Raw genomic sequence first — 19622 nt, 5'->3', positions numbered from 1 at the left:
AAAAAAAAAAAAAAAAAAAAAAAACCTCAAGAGAAAGAAAATGCTACTAAGAATATAAAGCAAGAATAACACTTGCTTATTTGTGATGGGAGTGCAAATTTTAATACCACTTCAGAAATTAACTTGTCAACCTGAAGAACCAGGTATACCACTCCTGGATGTATACCCAAAAGATGCTCTAATATCCCTAAAAAGACACTTGTTCAACTATATTCATGGCAGCATTATTCATAATAGCCAGTAACTGGAAACAAACTAGATGTCCCTCAACTGAAGAATGGATACAGAAAATATGGTAACTCTACTCAATGAATTACTATTCAGCTATTAAATACAAACACATCATAAAGTTTTCAGAAAAGTCAATGGAACTTGACAATATCATCCTAAGTGAGTTAACCCAGCCCCAAAAGTACAAGCATGGGGTGTCCTCACTTACTTGTTGATATCAGCTATAATATACAGGAAACTCATGGTACACTCCACATATCCAAAGGAGCTAACCAAGAACAGAGGCACAAGCTAAGATGCTTAAATCTCACTTAGACAGTGGAATAAAAATAGTCACAAGACAAAACTGGAGGGAAGGATCTGGAAGGGAGAGAAGGCAGGGAGGGGAATGTGGGTATTTAGGATCAGGTATGGGGAACAACAGTAGACATGGCTAGAAGGCCATGAAAATGCTGGGAATCTACAACTGATGGTAGTGAGGAGGTAGAGAATTTTCTCCAAGATGTGACAGAGTCCTGGGGTAAGGAAAGTACCCAAGAATCAATGGGGGGTGACCTTAGATGTGACTAATGATACTGGAGATATGGAACCCCAAAAGGTGTTGTCTGTATGTGGGATTTGCTCTTCAAGCTGGGCTGCCTTATCTGGAAGACTTCAGAGAAGAAGGGAAGAGGGCATGGAGGAAGGATTTTGAGAGGGGGAAATATACAAAATAATATAAACTGTAAGTTTGACTGTAAGAACCAAATCTAATAAAATATCTACAAATGAATATATGCAGGGGTATCAATTAATTACTCTTCATTTTTCATTGTTTGTAGGTTTTTGTTATTATGCTTTTGGCTTTGTTTGCTTGCTTTTTAGAACATTTTGAGTCATAAAGTTGTTACTAAAATAGAGCTAGCTGATAATATCATTGTGTTTTATATTGTGTTATAAAAATGTAGTTTAAAACAATGGCAGACATGGTAGACTATATCTGTAATCATGGCTTTCTGGAGGATAAGATGTGATGTTTCCAAGTTTGGGGTCACCCTGAGCTATAGAGATTTTTCTAAATTAATGGCTATATCCATGTGAAAAGTGACTACTTAATTATTCTCTTTGAATTATTAAGAACAGGTAATCATAAATCCCAGATAAAAAAGAAAATCAATACAAGAAGACAGTAAAAATTTATAAAATGCATAAATGATATTTTTTATTTTATACTGGAAAAATAACTTAACTCAACAATATACATCAAATAGGATGATATTGTTTCTCATAATGTACAATGTATTCCTCAATACTAGTAGAATATTTGGGAGTTTTTTCCATATAGATGTTCTGAGTTATTGTTCTACATATATATACACATACATATATATGTACATACACACACATATACATACATATGTATATAAAACTGCAATATGTTTTCTATATGTTGTATAATACCTTCTATGTTTATCTCAATTTTCTCATTTTCAAATAATTTTGTTTAAATCAACAAAGAAATGGCATTTGTTTTTATTTCAAGAAAAATGATCACTTAATGTAAAAATAAGTAGCTATTTTATGACTGGATAATTTATATTATTACATGATCTCATTAATTTATTTGTTAATGTAGCAAGAAAATTTCTTGAATTTTATCTAAACAGATGTAGATCAATTTCCCTTCTAAATAAGTATATTTATACCCATAGCAAGTACTGCTCTCGATGAAATCAGAGTGGCCACACTTTCCTATGAATAGCACTGAACTCAGACACTAAAAGTTGCCCTAAAATGATGAGAATGCATGATTGTATGACTGTTGATGTCGTGAGCTAAACACAATATATATAGCACACTCTTAACCATTGGACAGAAACACGCAAGAAGTATGTAAGAGCTGGAAGATAGGCAGTAAAAGGACCCTAGCCAGTCTGAGCCTGGCAAACCTGGGTGTGGCAGACTTTGCCATTCATCTTTGCCTTCTTTCCCATCCTCTCTGCCTTGCCAAAAATCATTAGATTATATTCCTAAAGCTAGCCACCATGCATATCCCCTTATTTGGCCACTTTCTCTTCATGAAACTGACCAGCAATGTCCAGCTATCACAGTGGCGATATCCAGCAATAAAAAAACCAAAAACCAAAAACAAAAACCAAACCAAAACAAAACAAAAACCCTTTTTGCTGTCACAAATAACATACCCAATCAAAACAAATCAACTCATTCTAACATGAAGTTTTACCTTGTGGATTTCTGAATTGCCATTTACCTATGGGCTATGTTTTCCTCTTCTCTATTCAGAGCAAGTCCTTTGCCCTTCTGGGGCAAATATCCCTTGTCCCCCTTCCTTATTGCTTTCTCCTTTACCTTAGTTCTCTATCTCCTAACTTTGTCTCATTTTCCCTGCCAATTGTCCTTCTTGGACAAATAAATCCATTTTGTGCTGAGAACTTGTTCTTGGGGTGTCTTTTGAATACTGGTCCCTTTAGGAAGAAGTAACAGGAAAAGCTATGCCCTAGGCAGAACAAACATTGCAATAAAGAACTTATAATTTCTGCAATTACTTGTGCTGTGGCTAGAATACACTGGGCCTGTCAGCAATTAGTCAAGTGTTGGGGAAGAGAGTTCATAGTGCAGTACCTTTTAATACTAAACTGGAAACTCTTGATAGATTATAGATGAAGAAAATCCCTGTGTTTTGTTACTTGCCCATTAATGAGTCTCCCAGACTCGAAACAATAGTTCTAAACCCATAATTACAAACATATCTTTGATAAACTTGCAGATAAGAAAAGGGAAATTTTAAGGAAGAGTGGTGTGGAAAAGTCTGGAAGGAATATAATAGAAGATGTAAATGAGTGTCATTGTGATATCCTATATTTAATTAACACACTTTTAACTTAAAATAATAGAACTAGGTAACTACTGTATTAAAGGAAGCATAACATCTCAGAACTTAGCTCAATGCAATTCATTATTGTCATCTAGTTTCTAATGAGATGTACATTAGCTACTCTTTATAATAGCAACATTATAAATACCATTCATTTATTTTGATTAGGAAGCTTGGATTTTAGTGGCCTAGCCCTCTCTCCTTCCTAATGTCAATTTTAAATATGTTTAAATATGTATTGCATTTACTTGTATAACAAAAATCATTTTATATAGAATTATCATAGTACATATTTTAATTAAAGAATTATATGTAATTAAAATTGAATTAACTGACAGATAAAATATAACCTTTACAGTTTGGCCATATTTTCTGTGACTATATGAATATAAAATGTCCCAAGTCATGGTACAAATTATCCTTTGATTAAAGAGTCCAGTGTTAACATAATTGTTCTGATCAATGGCATTCTCTTCCAAAGACTGGTAACTGCCTTAAGATCTAAGGCAGAGGGTGACTCAGCAGACAGCTGGAGCAGGAATTCTTTACCATCTTTATCCCTGGTGACCAAGTTTGTGATCCAGTTCACTGAAGCCCTTAAGAGGGGATTGTACATCTCTTGAGCAGACTTTGTGGAAGCTAGGCAATGAAATCAATGATTGAATGAAATAAAAAACATTCCCCTGCATCATAGCAGAATATCCTGCTCACTTTTAATCCTTTATAATTTCCTAGAAATTACTGATTTTAGTACATTTATTATTGCATGCAAATGGGTTTGCTTCTCTCAGAACGAAACGATCAAAAACAAAAATAAAAACAAAAACAACTCATCATTATATTATATATGTACATGACCCCCCCATTTCTACTCAGCTCATTTTCTGTTTTAAAAATTCGCATTAGATTTTTGTGCATGAATTCTGTTTGTGTGCCCTGGCTGATCAATACCACTTGAAATAAAGAAGTAAGTTAGAGGTATAAATTTTTATTTTTATGAAATTTACTAACCCTACTACAGAATAATTCTTAAAAAATAAAGTAAATATGTTTCATTTGCTATACCCGGGTCAGAAATAATTAATAACTGATTTAATAGATCAGTTATTATGATCATAAGTCATGCACTTTAAAAGTTAGATAAATTCGGTACATTTAAAGATATAGTGATGCCATATGTCACATACATACAGTCCAGTCCAGATTTTTCATTACTATTGGTTTTATAGTAAGATTTAAACCTAAATATTTTCTGCATCTTTTTGGTTTCCATATTTTTCCTGATTAAGAATAATATAAATATCAAAATGGTGTGTATACAGGAAAACCTTGCAGCTTTAGAATTTCTGCTTTTTTTATTCTGTTTTCAACTCACACAGTATAGCAAACAAGACAGAATAGGCATGCAAAGACACACACACACACACACACACACAAACACATACACAAACACATACACTGAATTGTGAAGAGTCGATTAAAGTTATAAATAATGTCCCATAATCTATAAATCCTTTGAAAATATCAGCTGATTTGAGAGTTAGATTGAATTTTCCTTACCGTTGTAGACCAACAAGCATTCACATGAAACAAATCACTGTGTGACTTCTCTGTATGTCATTAAAATGCAATAAAATATATCATGCAATCTCATGCCATGGAATAAAAGGAAGAAAAATGGTTTTGATGTAACTGACCTGAACAACACATTTGTTTTCTGAAATATATCCATATGCAAGCAGCCAAAGCTTTCGCGGCAGTTTGTATATTTGATATATAAAGCATTGCATAAGCAAAAAAGCCTTGCACAAGGTCAGAAATGAAACGCATCTGAGCCCGCTGTTAGCATTCAGCAGAATTTACTGCAGATATTCTGGGATCCTATTTTTTTTTCTGTCATCGTGGATAAGATGACATGAAACCTACATAGAAAGCAAAGGCATCGATTCTCTTACTGAAGGTATATACTTTGCAATATAAAAAGAATGGAGTTGCCATCCGCAGTCAGGCTCTCTCTGAGCCACTTCCTCACAGTCAACTGAAATATTTGACTGTAACAGAAATCATTCATGAAGGGTGTGAATATGTCTCTCAGAGTTAAGTGTGCCAGCTGCAAACCTGGGAAAGCACTTTGATTTGTGATCAAATTCCAACAGTAAATACAAATATTTTCTTCTTACGTATGGCATAACAAATGTGACTAGCAATACAACCTACGTGTGAAGTGAACATTCTGCTTCTTTTAACTTCTGCTGATTAGAGCATTTGTAGGTCAGGCTACATCTAGCATCACTCATCTCTAATTTCCTGGGATATAAGAAGGTAAATCAAGACACCTTCATGAAGTGCATATGTGAACAAAAGGAATAACTTTTTTTAATAAATCATTTATTTCTACAGTAAGTTAAAATTGTATTATGTTTTAAAGTTTTCATAAATGATGCAAAAAACAGAATTATTTATATCAACAAGGTGTATCATTTGCTGTGTGTTTCTATGTGTTCTCTATTTGTATCAAGTCAAATATATTTAAAACATAGTTTCATATAGGTTTCATGATGTTGCCCACTAGCACACTAAACCTTCATGCTTGTATCTACATTCAACTTGAGTCTCAGGAGTCAACCTTCTTTAGGTTCTTTGTCTCAATTGCTTTCTCAAATTAATAGTAATAACAATTCTAGCTTCAGCTTTTGTAGATTCATTTTCTTTTTAATTTTACATATGAAATCCTGGAATATCTGCCATTTAGTGTCTGAGACAACTCACAAAGCATTCTTGTCTGTATTTCAATCTATGTTATCTAGAAATTTCATTGATTTTCAGGAATACATTGGAGATGGTTCTGTATGTGTATCACATTTTCTTTATTCCTTCATCTTGGACAGATGTGCATGATATTTCATTTTCCTGGCTATTGTGAATATTAATGCAGAGATCATTAGTTGCCTATTTTCATATGCTTTGTAATTTTACTTCACTGGGATGAATGTAATGGAATAAAATTGTTGGATCTCATGAAATATATATATATATGTATATATATATATATATATATATTCTTAAAATTTAGGAACTAGTAAACAATTTTCCTTAATGAATATACTAATTAATATCTACAACAGTGCCACAGGGCTCCTTTCATTTGCTATCTTCATCCATCCTCTTTACGGTTATTCTTGCTAGTGTGAAATGGGCTCTTCTTGTGGATTTGACCTTAGTTCCTAGATAGATCAGTAATTATTAGCACCATTTAATATGCCAGTTAGAAATTTCCATCTCTTCTGTTGCTAAATGCCTATTTACACATATTGCCTATGTTAACATGTTATTTGCTTTGGCTATTAAATTTAGAAAGTTCTCTGTGTAGTGTAAATTATAATTTCTGGTTCTCTTTATGTTATTCACAGATATAAGAAACACAGAGAAGCACTTATACATGCTGCACCATATATACACATAAACAACACAGAAATATATATACATTAGATTCAGATTTGTATTCAAAAGACTAATGTGTATATTCATTTCAGGGAATTCAAAATATGTATTTAATTTATTTTACATACCTTCCACTTTCTCTCCTTGAGCACAAGACTTACTATAGTAACTAGAGGATATATAAAAGATCAAATGGCCAAGGATCAAGGTAAGGAGAGCTTTATGGTTGGGCAATGAGAAAGATCCCTATTTGTGAATAGTATTGGAAGGTATCCAACAGGCAAGATAGGAAGGTTAATAGGAACACCTTCTTTTGAGACATACTAAAGAAAAATAATTCACATTTCTATATCTAAATTTTATTCTTCATAAATTAAATTCTATGCTCATTAATTGTTCATTTTGAATTAGTCACATTTTTAAAATCTTGACACTATTTCTAGTCAAAAACCAGAATTCTTTTGTCTTTACATGATTCTTGAGCATCCTCTTGGGTTTTCACTAATTTTTATCTAATGAATGATGTGAAGAAACACTTCTTTTTCACACTAACTTATTTTTCGTAGAGTCTATTTAGAACTGTAACTGTAAAACATATCAAATATAGGATTTGATGTATAGATGTTCAAGTACTGCTCAGTGTATACTAATTCACTTAAATTTAATGAGAATTTCATTTTTACTTAAAAAGTAGTAATTTTGGACTAATGACTTTTACTTAATTATGATATGTTAAGCTATTGTCAAAACACATACAATTAGTAAGAAATCTAGTCAAAGTAGGAATTAAAGAGGTTTGGGTATAAATCAATATTAGTTGCAGATACAAGTGGTATCCTCAGTAGCCTATGAAACAATAACATTGGGTGTTCATACCCTTTTTCTGAGATGCTATTGATCAGACAGCCAGTTACAGCAGGTTCCAGCAACAATGAGTTTTCTTAATGACAGCAACTCAATAAAATAAATGTTATATCTCTGGGCCTCATGTTCAACATTTGAAATAAGCCTAAAATCCCTACCTCATTAAATCTATTTTTATTGAAATCAAATGAGATCACAGAAGAACATAGACTTTAAATCTATTTAAAATTGTTCATATTTAAAGATGTTGCAACAGTAGTAGACTACGAGCTGTGAACAGTATAGATTAACCTTTATATTTGTATTACATTTATAGATTCAGTGTAGTCCTAACAGTTGGAAAAGGCACAAGAGTGGGATGAGAAGGCTTGGTGTGCAAGTAGACTTGAGAAGAAAGCACAGGGACCTGTGTACAACTCACTAGTATGCACATAGAAATCATGTGTGGCCACACATCCCTATGGCACAACCCTAATGTCCACTTAAATGAGGGGAGCAAGTCACAAGGGAACTAGTGTCCACTGTGGTATGTGAATCCACTCATCCTACCATCAAAACAAACAAAAATATTTCAATGTCAAAACAGCAGAGCTAAATTTGCAATAAATTGATAAAAATAGGTAGAACTCATATGAAAGTAGTTATTTGGGTTTTCATAATCTAATTATCAGTTCTTTTAAAAAAGAATATTACTCTACCTATGAAAATTTTGGAATATATGAATGCAATTTTAAAATTGGAAAATTATAAACATAACACATAATTTTTTGTTAATTTATCACACTAAACAAAAAAATTACGAATTCATGCACAGGCATCACTGTACTTTTTTCATATTGCTATTCAGAGTCTCTCATCTGCCCGATTTTCTTTCTAGAAAACAATAGTTCATCTTTATAGTTTCAGGTCATGTGCAGGACACTAACATATGAACAGCATAACCAAAGTATTCATGTCTAAATGTCTCAGACACTTAATTTGTGAAGTAAATATAAAATTATTGTGTTTTAAAACAATACTCAGACATGAATTCATTGTAATACTAGTAAATATATCAAAGAGGGGAGCCAAAATTAGAAATCATGCAGTCTACAGATTCACCAGGGACCTGACAATAAAAGGAAATCACATATAGAAACATATAATTGTACAAATACATGTGTGTGCTTTGTGTGTGTGTGTATGTATTCTTTAAATTGAGGTTTTGTATAGCACATACTTCATATAGTATGTGTTTTTCTGAGTTTTGATTACTTAAATTGAAAATGGTGATGTCCGGTCTTTCATTTTCTTACAAGCAACGTACTATCTTATATTGATGAATATATCTGCATGACATACTACATTTCTTTATCCACTGATTTTTTTTTGTTGTTGTCAATGTAGGCATTTCTGCAGACTCTTTTCTAAATGATATCCTTATCTAAATAGATAGGAAATACACTTCTTTCTCTTTGTAGTGTATCTTATGTTTAAGGTAGAATAAATAGTTTGGGAGTGTGGAGTAGGTTCACTAGAGTTCATCAAACCATGGTATTTATGAGATTGTACTTGATTCTGTAGTGAGGAAGGAAACACTGGAAATTTTAAAGCAAACTGGACATGTGGTAGACTATAATAGTGTGAACAGAATGTGGAAAGGATTATAAGAACAAGATTAGACACACAAGATCCAACTTTGAAAATATTAAGGTGACAAAAAAAAGGATGCACCGCACTTCCTCTTTTTCTCTCTTCCTCTCTTGCCCTCTCTCTTCTCCTCTCCTCCTTCTCCCTCTTTTCTCTTTTCTATAATAAAATCTCACGACTATGAAAAAAAAAAAAGGATGCACCAAATATGACGATGTTGGTATGGATAAATGAAATATAGCTTTCATCAGTACATATTCATTTTTAAGTAATTCAGTGAATATAGGAGAAATTGTATCCATGAACTAGACATATTCAGTCCTGAGAATGTTCACTTTACAATTATTCAGGAAATGATGAACAATGGTTAATGATTATTGGGTAATTTCTGGCTTGATAATATTAATTTGAAAGCTATTAACTAATGACGGCTAGCTGATTGATTTCATAGCAATGTAACATTCTCAAAGGGATCAACTGTCTGAAGCCAAGGCTGAACTGGTTCTGACTGTTAAAATGAGAGAGAGGATGAAGTAGAATCTTGAAAGTGGTGATGAGGAACCAAACATAGGAAGATTAGACACAGTTTAGAAAACATAAGAACCAAAACCATCATTGAATAGAGCAACACAAAGGCCAAGGCATCATCAAGAGAAAATCACGGCAGCCAGGCAGTAAATATAGAACAAATATTTCAAAATTTGTGAAGAAAACAACAACAACAACAATAAAATCAACATCAGACTGTATAAAAAATGCAGTCTAGACAGAGCTTGTGAACCGCAATAATGGGATTTACTTCAATTTATTGTTTCTTATGAGGAATCATATTAAGAAGAGTGGGATATTTTAAAACACACTTTGTCAATATCAAAAAGAGCTAAGAGAAATAGTGTTCGGTTTCCAGAAAGAAGAAATAATTAAGTATAAACCATCCCAACATCCAGCTTTGATTTTCCTCTGTAATGGTCTCCAGTGGAAAATGGTCCAAGCCAATTTAACCTGGCTCCATTGATCCTAAATTGTCTTTGTTTTTTGTTTATTTTTCAATGGGGAAAATTCTTAAGTTCACATCACTCCCTTGGCCGGACTGATTTTTCCAGCCTTTGTGGCTTATTTGGATTTACCTCTGTGGTTAAGTCTCGCTCTCACTTGCCTTTATGTAGAAATTTTTTAAAGCCTTCAAGTGAACTCTACATTTCAAAAGAGTGCATAAAAAAGTCAAAGTGTAATATTTTAGGGAAGAATTATTCAAGGCCATACAATCCAATTTATTATCAATGAGATTTGAAACAGCTACTTATTTATACTACTTATATTAAATAAAGCTGAAATTCAATAATGTTATTTGCCTTAACCAGGCTTTGAATAACATATTTGTTTAAACTGTTTTTACTGAAGGATTTCCTACTTAACCAACATACAAAACACACTAGAAATATCCAAGCTTTAAATAATCATAAGTAAAAATGTACTGGTATACTGTTGGCTGACTTATAGGAAACTGACGTATATTCAATTCATTGAACCATTTTTATGTATCCCTTTAATAAATGACTTCAAATATTTTGCAATAAATAAATCATGAATATATATGGTAAATTTATATGTACTTTTAGACTTAGGGTCTATCAGTAAATTTGAAGGAAAGCACATAGAATATTGAGTAAGTTTTTATGCATGTTTGTACATAGAACATTATACAAACTTTATTATTAAGGTAGTACTTGAATGCACATTGGTAATGTGCATATTTAACAAAAACAACTACTGAATTTAAAAATTATTCAATTTTGCAATCAATATATCATAAAAGATTATTATCAAGTAGTTTTCCATTTCCTTGTAAAGCACAGTCTCCAAGCTGAAATAGTAGTTCCTGTTAGCTGATGACAGAAAAGAAATACTATATATTAATCCAGCACTAGGCCTCTCAAATACAAGCTGTTTCTTTTTTTATAGATGTTTGGTTTGATATTTTCATACATAAAAATATGCCCATTAAGTAATAGGTTCCTGCCCTGGCAAAGTAGTGTATTCCTTATTCCCAAAACTTACTAGGTAGACACAGGCAAAACTCTGTGCATTTAAAGCCATCCTGGTCTTCATACCGAGTTAAAGGACAGGCAGAGCTACATAGTGAGATACTGTCTCAAAATAATCAAATAAACTCAAGAAAGTAATAAATTCCTCAATTTCAACTAAATTTTATGGTAAATATTAAAAGGGAAAATAAAATAAAAGAAATTGCCACATAATTTATTCTACCAAAATGAAGAATATACTATTTGATTTCTTTAGAAAAAATATTAATGTCACATTATTTCATTTTGCATCTTGTGATTATGTTAATGCCTTTCATGTATGACTTGTCTTAAATATCTGTGAAACATAGTTTGTAATTAGTATAACAATCTTTAAAAATGAAATAGGAAGACAAAATTTTGTTTAAATATTTTTACAGTTATAACATTATATGTCTACCTAATTATACATTATATACTATTTGACAGAATATTCTTTTAAGTTTATTTATTTATTTATTTATTTATTTAATGTATATAGGTATCTGTAGCGGTCTTCCAAAACACCAGAAGAGGGCATCAGATCTCATTACAGATGGTTGTAAGCTACCATATGGTTGTTAGGAATTGAACTCAGGACTCTTGGAACAGCAGTCAGTGCTTCTAATTGCTGAGCCACCTCACCAACCAGATACAATTTTTGAATAAAGCATCTTATAGCAAAACAGTTGGAGGAAATTGGTGTATTGTAACCTGAGGATTATAATTTCTGTTTGAATATTGTATATAATTTAATATGAAGATACTAATATTGAAATTAAATTCCATGTATATGAATATTCATGTAATTTTACTAATAGCAATTTCTTATAATGAATAAATTTGGAAAGAATAAAATAATCCCCATGCTGATGTCCTCACAGGAGTTTTTTTTAATTATTTGAAGAATGCACATGACAGAAGCATACAGTGATATATACCCCATGCTAATTAATAATTATATATAAAATAATAATATATAATAATATATGATCATTCTTACTAAAGAAGCAAGCTCATAAAGTATTAGTGAGTATCATATTGTAACACCGTGGATTTTCAGATTTAGGAGACAGATAAAATAACAATTTCATAATGGAAATAAATGTGATTTTTAATTGGAAATAAGACAATACATGACAAAAAATGAATGAAAGGAAAACTGATTTTAAAACCCTTTTAAATATTATCAGCTAGGCAGTGGTGTCTCATGCCTTTAAATACCAGTTAAGAGACTTAGGCAATCTGATTTCTGAGTTTGAAGCCAGCCTGGTGTATAGAGTTTTTTCCAGGACAGCCAGGACTATAGAGAGAAACCCTGACTCCAAACAAAACAAAACAAAAAATAAATAAATAAAAATTTTAAAAAAATGAACTAAACAAAACAATGTTAAAAAAAACATATTGTTATCAATTAAGTGAAGATATTGAGAAAAAGTCTTAGGTATTTACCAATATTTGAGAAAATAAACATTCATGGAATAGTGCCCATTAATTTCAGAGAAGCAAGAACAGTGTCAATAAAACAACAACAACAAAGTACTTTATAACCTTAGACTGAAATAAAAGTGAATTTTGTTCTCTACAGTTACTGTCATGCTTGACAAGGGAAAGTAATGTTTACAAATTTCTTGTTTGTAATGCCACAAAATTCATAATCTCTTTTTTATTATATATTTACATTTTTTACATTTCAAATGACATCCCCTTCCCTGGTTTCCCCTCTTGGAAAAAAAAAAAAACTATTCCCTCCCCACTCCACATGCTTACCAACCTACCCTCTCCTGCTTACTGGCCCTGGCATTTCCCTACACTGGGGCATAGAGCCTTCACAGGACCAAGTGCCTCTCCTTCCATTGAGGAGACTGACTAGGCCATCCTCTGCTATACATATGCAGATGGAGCTACAAATCCCACCATGTGTATTCTTTGGTTGGTGGTTTAGTCCCTGGGAGCTCTGGGGGTACTAGTTAGTTTACATTGTTGTTCCTCCTATGGGGTTGCAAACCCCTTCAGATCCTTGGGTCCTTTCTCTAGCTCCTTTATTAGGGACCCTGTGCTCAGACCAATGGATGGCTGTGAGACTCTACTTCTGTATTAGTCAGGCACTGTCAGAGCCTCTCAGGAGACAGCTTTATCAGGCTCCTGTCAGCCAGAACTTGAAGGCATTCACAATAGTGTCTGGGTTTGGTGATTATATATGGGAAGTATTCCCAGGTGGGGCAGTCTCTGGATTCTCCTTCCTTCAGTCTCTGCTCCACACTATGTCTTCCAGGAGATTTTTGTTCCCCTTTCTAAGAAGGATTGATGTATCCACACTTTGGTCTTCCTTCTTCTTGAGTTTCTTGTGGCTTGTGGCTTGTTTCTTGGGTAATCTGAGCTTCTGGGCTAATATCCACTTATCAGTGAGTGAATACTGTGTGTGTTCTTTTTTGATTGGGTTACCTCAGCCAGGATGATAGCCAGATCCATCCATTTCCCTAAGAATTTCATAAATCATTGTTTTTAATAGCTGAGTTGTACTCCATTGTGTAAATGTATCCATTCTTCTGTTGCAGGACATCTGGGTTGTTTCCAGATTCTGGCTACTGTAAATAAGGCTGTTATGAACATAGTGCAGCATGTGTCCTTATTACATTTTGGAGCATCTTCTGGGTATATGCCCAGGAGTATTATAGCTGGGTCTTCAGGTAGTACTATGTCCATTTTCCTGAGGAATCCCCAAATGATTTCTACAGTGGTTGTACCAGGTTGCAATCCCACTAGGAATGAAGGAGTGTTCCTCCTTCCCTACAACCTTGCCATCATCTACTGTCACCTGTAATTTTGATCTGGTGTGAGGTTGAATCTCAGGGTTGTTTTGGTTTGCATTTCCCTGAGGACTAAGGATGTTGAACATTTCTTTGGGTGCTTCTCAGCCATTCGGTATTCTTCAGTTGAGAATTCTTTGTTTAGCTCTGTGCCCCATTTTTAATAAGGTTATTTGGTTCTCTGGTGTCTAACTTCTTGAGTTCTTTTTATATATTGGATATTAGCCCTTTATCAGATATAGGATTGGTAAAGATCTTTTCCCAATCTGTTGGTTGCAGTTTTGTCTGATTGATAGTGTCTTTTGCCTTACAGAAGCTTGCAATTTTATGAGATGCCATTTGTCAATTCTTGTTCTTAGAGCATAAGCTATTGGTGTTCTCTTTGGGAAATTTTCCCTTGTGCCCATGAGCTCGAGGCTCTTCCCCATTTTCTTTACTACCAGATAACAAAGTTAAATCAAGATCAGATAAATTATCTAAAATGTCCCATATCCCCTAATGAAACAGAAATAGTCAGTAATAGTCTCCAAACCAAAAAAAGCCTAGGACCAGATAGATGGGTTTAGTGCAGAGTTTTATCAGGCCTTCAAAGAAGACCTAATACTCCTCAAATGATTCCACAAAATAGAAAGAGAAGGTACTCTACCAAATTATTTCTATAAAGCCACAATTACTCTGATACCTAAATGACACAAAGACCTCACAAAGGAAGAAAACTTCAGACCAATTGTCCTTATCATTATTGATGCAAAAATTTCAATAAAATTCTTGCAAACCAAATCCAAGAACACATCAAAACAATCATCCATCATGATCAAGTAGGCTTCATCCCAGGGCTATATGGATGTTTCAATATATGGAAATCCATCAACATAATCCACTATAAAACTAAACCCTAGGAAAAAATCATATGATCATCTCATTAGATGCTGAAAAAGCATTTGACAAAATCCAACACCCTTTCATAATGAAAGGCTTGGAAAGATCAGGAATTCAAGGACTATATCTAAATATAGTAAAAGCAATATAAAGCAAACCAGTAGCCAACATCAAACTAAATGGAGAGAAACATGAAGCAATCCCACTAAAATCAGGTACTAGACACAGCTGTTCAGTCTCTCCTGACCAATTCAATATTGTTCTTGAAGTCCTAGCCAGAGCAATTAGACAACAAAAGGAGATCAAAGGGATACAAATTGGAAAGGAAGAAATCAAATTATCACTATTTGCTGATGATATGATAGTATACTTAAGTGACCCCAAAAATTCCACCAGAGAACTCCTAAACCTGCTGAACAAATTCAGCAAAGTAGCTGGATATAAAATTAACTCAAGCAAGTCAGAGGCCTTCCTCTACACAAAGGATAAACAGGCTGAGAAAGAAATTAACACCCTTCACAATAGTCACAAATAATATAAAATACCTTGGAGTGACTCTAACTAAGCAAGTGAAAGATCTATATGACAAGAACTTCAAGTCTCTGAAGAAAGAATTCAAAGATCTCAGAAGATGGACAGATCTCCCAGGCTCATGGATTGGCAGGATTAATATAGTAAAAATGGCCATCTTGCCAAAAGTAATCTACAGATTCAATGCCATCACCATCAAAATTCCAATTCAATTTTTCACAGAGTTGGAAAAAAACATTTTCAAATTCATCTGGAATAACAAAAACCTAGTGAAAACTATTCTAAACAATAAAAGAACTTCTGGTGGAATCAACATCCCTGACCTCAAGCTGTACTACAGGGTAATTGTGACTAAAAACTGCATGATATTGGTACAGTGACAGGCATGTAGATCAATGGAATAGAATTGACTTAGAAATGAACCCACACACCTATGGTCACTTGATCTTTGACAAAGAAGCTAAACCTATCCAGTGGGAAAAAAACGACAGTATTTTCAACAAATGGTGCTAGCTGAACTCATGGTTAGCATGTAGAAGAATGCAAATAAATCCATTCCTAACTCCTTGTACAAAGCTTAAGTCCAAGTGGATCAAAGACCTCAACATAAAACCAGATACACTGTAACTAATAGAAAACAAAGTGGGGAAGAGCCTCGAGCACATGGGCACAGGAGAAAATTTCCTGAACCGAACACCAATAGCTTATGCTCTAAGATCAAGAATTCATAATCTCTTACTAAATATTTATAGTATATCATCCTGTCACCAAGTTAGTAGAGAGTAAATCCATGTTTGCAAATGTAATACTAATAATTATCTAATTTATAATTTGTAGTACACAAAACATGTTACGTTTATACTATATACTTTGGTAACATAATTTTTATTTAATTTTTTATGTAATTAATAACTATACAATTTGGTACCATATTTTAAATATTGTGAACCCACAATGTGCTCACAATACATTTCACAATTACAGCCATTGTCTCTAACATTGTTTATGGTATAAGAATAAGGAAAGTTTCAGATTATTTATATTAGTTCACATACCTGTTACAATGTGTATAAGTCCTATTAATTTAGGAGTGTGTATGTGTGTGTCTGTCTATCTGTGTGTGTGTGTGTGTGTGTGTGTGTGTGTGTGTGTGTGTAAGATATTGGGTATTTTCATCTATCTCTCTCCATCCTATTGCTTAGATACAGCTTTTCACTGAATCAGAAATTTGTGTATATCACTTGGCTGTTTGATGAATATTGCCAAAGAATCGTCCTGTATCTTTACTCCACATTGGAAATAGAGGCAACAACTATATTGCTTGGTATTTTACTTGGTGATAGAAATTAAAATTTGTATCCCTTTGCTTTTAAGGAAAATACCTATGAAATCCTCCTTCCAGCCTGGGTGGTTTTCATTTTAGTATTTAAATTAATCACTATGTGATATTCGAGTGATTATAGTCATCTGACAGAGGTGGGTATCAAACCATTTAATTTTGAAGAGTCTCCTTATCTCATGTTATACCTGGCACAATTTTGGCCAATTTTGACAAAGAAGTTGAATGTTACTACAAAACAGGGCAGCATTTAAAGAGATTGGTTATATTTCACTACATTCAAGTGATTACTACAGTTAGTGTAGAATCTTACAGATTTCTTTAATGTTTAAAAAATTCCTCTGAGAAAAGTCATGATTAAATATGAGGAAACTGATATACAGACAGTTTAAAACATGAAAATATGTAGTGTTGCCAGGAGGGTTAACAGATTTCTTCCAAATTCACGAGTCTGACTCCTGAATTTGAACTTGTCCAATACTGATTATTTCAAAGTTGTTCTAAACATAGGACCATGGCTCTAATTTGTCTCACATCTTTTCCAACTGAACAAGAAATCTGCTTGTTCAGACAACACTTTCCTACCATAAAAACAAACAATACTCTCACTGGAGACTCGAAAATACTGAAGGCTCTGTTCTGAGGCTCCATAAACTATGTGCTTCTTGCTCCACTAATTTTAATGTTTCTCTTGAAGGAAAAGACTGGTACTGAACTACTTCTTAGAATATTATTTGGTATAATCAAGGACAAAGTATTATTCTCAAAAAAACAAATTAGAAAATGTGAGGAAAAAAACTTAGTTTTATATGGTAGGAATGCATTACTGCAGCACAAACATGTCTGACACTATTCTTGAAAGCAAAACAATGTGTATATGTGTGCAGATATTCATGCCCAAACGGAAGACATGAATATGGAGATCATAGGAACCCTGCGTGTGTCCTCTCTCAGGTACTACTAATGTTCATGTTTTGTTTTGTTTTGTTTTGTCTTCCTATAATATTTCTAAGTGGCCTAGAGCTCACTAAGTAGTTGGGTATGTTTCTGTCTCCCAACTTTTCTAATCATCAGTGTGTATGATTGTACCCAGAATATGTTTATTTTACATGTTTTGTGGGTATTGAACAAATATTTTATTCCTTACATAGACAGTACTTTTCTGACTGAACTACCTCCAAAAATCTATAGGAAGAAAAAACTGATAACTATAAAACTCACCTCAAGAATTAATTTTATTTTCAATCAAAGACTTGAAATTTATTGTGAAAAAATGGCATGGAGATTACTATCTTTGAGCATTGTCTATAATGCCTTTATTATGATTAGTTAGTCTAAAGCATCTATTTTGCCAGCTTAATGCATTCATCTATTAGTTTTTATTAATCTGAGCTATAATAACTCTTTTGTACAGTTTCCCTGGTATAAAGATGTTCCTATGTAAAGAAATATTCTACTTTGTAATAATTTTAAACTATTATACAAACGAGTCATAACTCAGTTCAATAGGAGTCAAATGTTAGTTGCCATATTTTAAAAATTAAAATATTCATACAAGGGTTATTTAATATAGGAAAATAGAATATTCTATTTTACAAAGGTTATTTAATATTGAAAAATAGAATATTCTTCAATATTCTATCAAACATTTCAGTAAAATGATGATAACTTAAATGGCTGATAGAACTATGAAGATTAAGCTGTGAAAGCAAGCCTTAGTGACTATGCACAAGGTCTCGAAGCAGTGACTGATCATCTGTCTTTCAAGTTAGTCATTTAAGGAAATGAAGTACCTCATCCCTGATAATTAAGATATCAAGCATTCTGGAAAGACATAAACTTCAAAGAACTCAGATTGAATGAACACTCTCTTACTTGACTGTAAAAGTTTCTAGAATGTAAAAAAAAAAAAAAAAAAAAAAGAAAAAAAGAAAAAAGAAAAGAGAAAAAGAAATTAATTAATTAATCAGGTGCCCCTGATAGCCTATTATTTAGTACACATGGTGTTGGGCACTACAAATGATGTACAGTGGAAGCTATAGCCTGTTCTATCTCTTGAATTACTGTACAAATGGCCCCAAAACTAATAATAGTGTCATATGAAAAATGATTCAATGATCCTAAGTGAAAGAATGTGAGAAAGGATGGATTCTGAAGGAGCAGAGAGAGATTCTTGCATGAATGTAAAACATCAGGACATCTCTGCCTCCCTAGAGAAAAAACAAGTTGGAGAGAAATAGAGGATCAAACTAGAAAATAGTACTATAGGTTGAGTGAACAAAATGTCAAAAGCCATGGATCATTTCACAGATATTTAGATTTGTTCTGAGATGGGAGAGTTTGGTGCATTTGAAAGTCATTGCAGTGTTTATTTTAAGTCAATCACCACAGCTTCTTAATATTGTCTTTTGACAATGTAACACTGCAAGCCATGGTGCCAGTCTCAGACAAGTACAGGTTCCAGAGAGGATGTGAGGATCCATCAAGAAGGCTAAGTCAGACAACAAAATGGGGATGCTTTGCAACATTGGCAGACTAGAAATCAGAAATTTTATTTATGTATATAGATTCAAAAACATTCATGATTTCAAGATATACAAATCATATCATCTTGTCCTGGACATATATTTCTAGTATGCCCAAGGTTATAGGTTAAGCACAGGTAGAAAGATTTTATTAACCTCAATTCTATATTCTTATTCCTATAATTCTACAAATCATTTTAGCTTAAGCAAGCAAGCAAATATATATTATACTGTCCTCAGACTGGCAGAACTTTGCAATTACAATGTGCTGACATGGAGACTAGATAATATCCAAGTCAGTCCAGGTAGACCATCCTGCTTTAAGTAGTATTAACTATTAACTATTAACTATTAACGTCTCATGGTCAAAATCATACCACTTTAAAATTAGCCTAGGGATCACTGTCACTGTTATTTGTATTTCCTTTTTTTTTT

General features: G+C 33.0%; 1 protein-coding gene across 19 annotated transcripts in view; it reads right to left on the bottom strand.

Annotated features, from left to right (window-relative positions):
* Positions 1-19622, bottom strand: part of Cdh18 (cadherin 18) — a 904392-nt gene that overhangs the window by 645282 nt on the left and 239488 nt on the right. Inside the window, exon 1 of one of the 19 annotated variants that reach the window (XM_031359916.1) lies at positions 4804-4882. The exons of the other annotated variants lie outside the window; for them this stretch is intronic. The gene's annotated coding sequence lies outside the window, so the exon portion shown is untranslated. Of the gene's footprint in view, positions 1-4803; positions 4883-19622 lie in introns of those variants that run through there. 19 annotated transcript variants of the gene reach the window in all.

The sequence above is a fragment of the Mastomys coucha genome, unplaced genomic scaffold (assembly GCF_008632895.1).
Source record: "Mastomys coucha isolate ucsf_1 unplaced genomic scaffold, UCSF_Mcou_1 pScaffold8, whole genome shotgun sequence".
In the NCBI taxonomy this organism is placed as follows: domain Eukaryota; kingdom Metazoa; phylum Chordata; class Mammalia; order Rodentia; family Muridae; genus Mastomys; species Mastomys coucha.
Note: the sequence above shows the minus strand (reverse complement) of the source record. Positions and strands in the feature narration are given on the sequence as shown.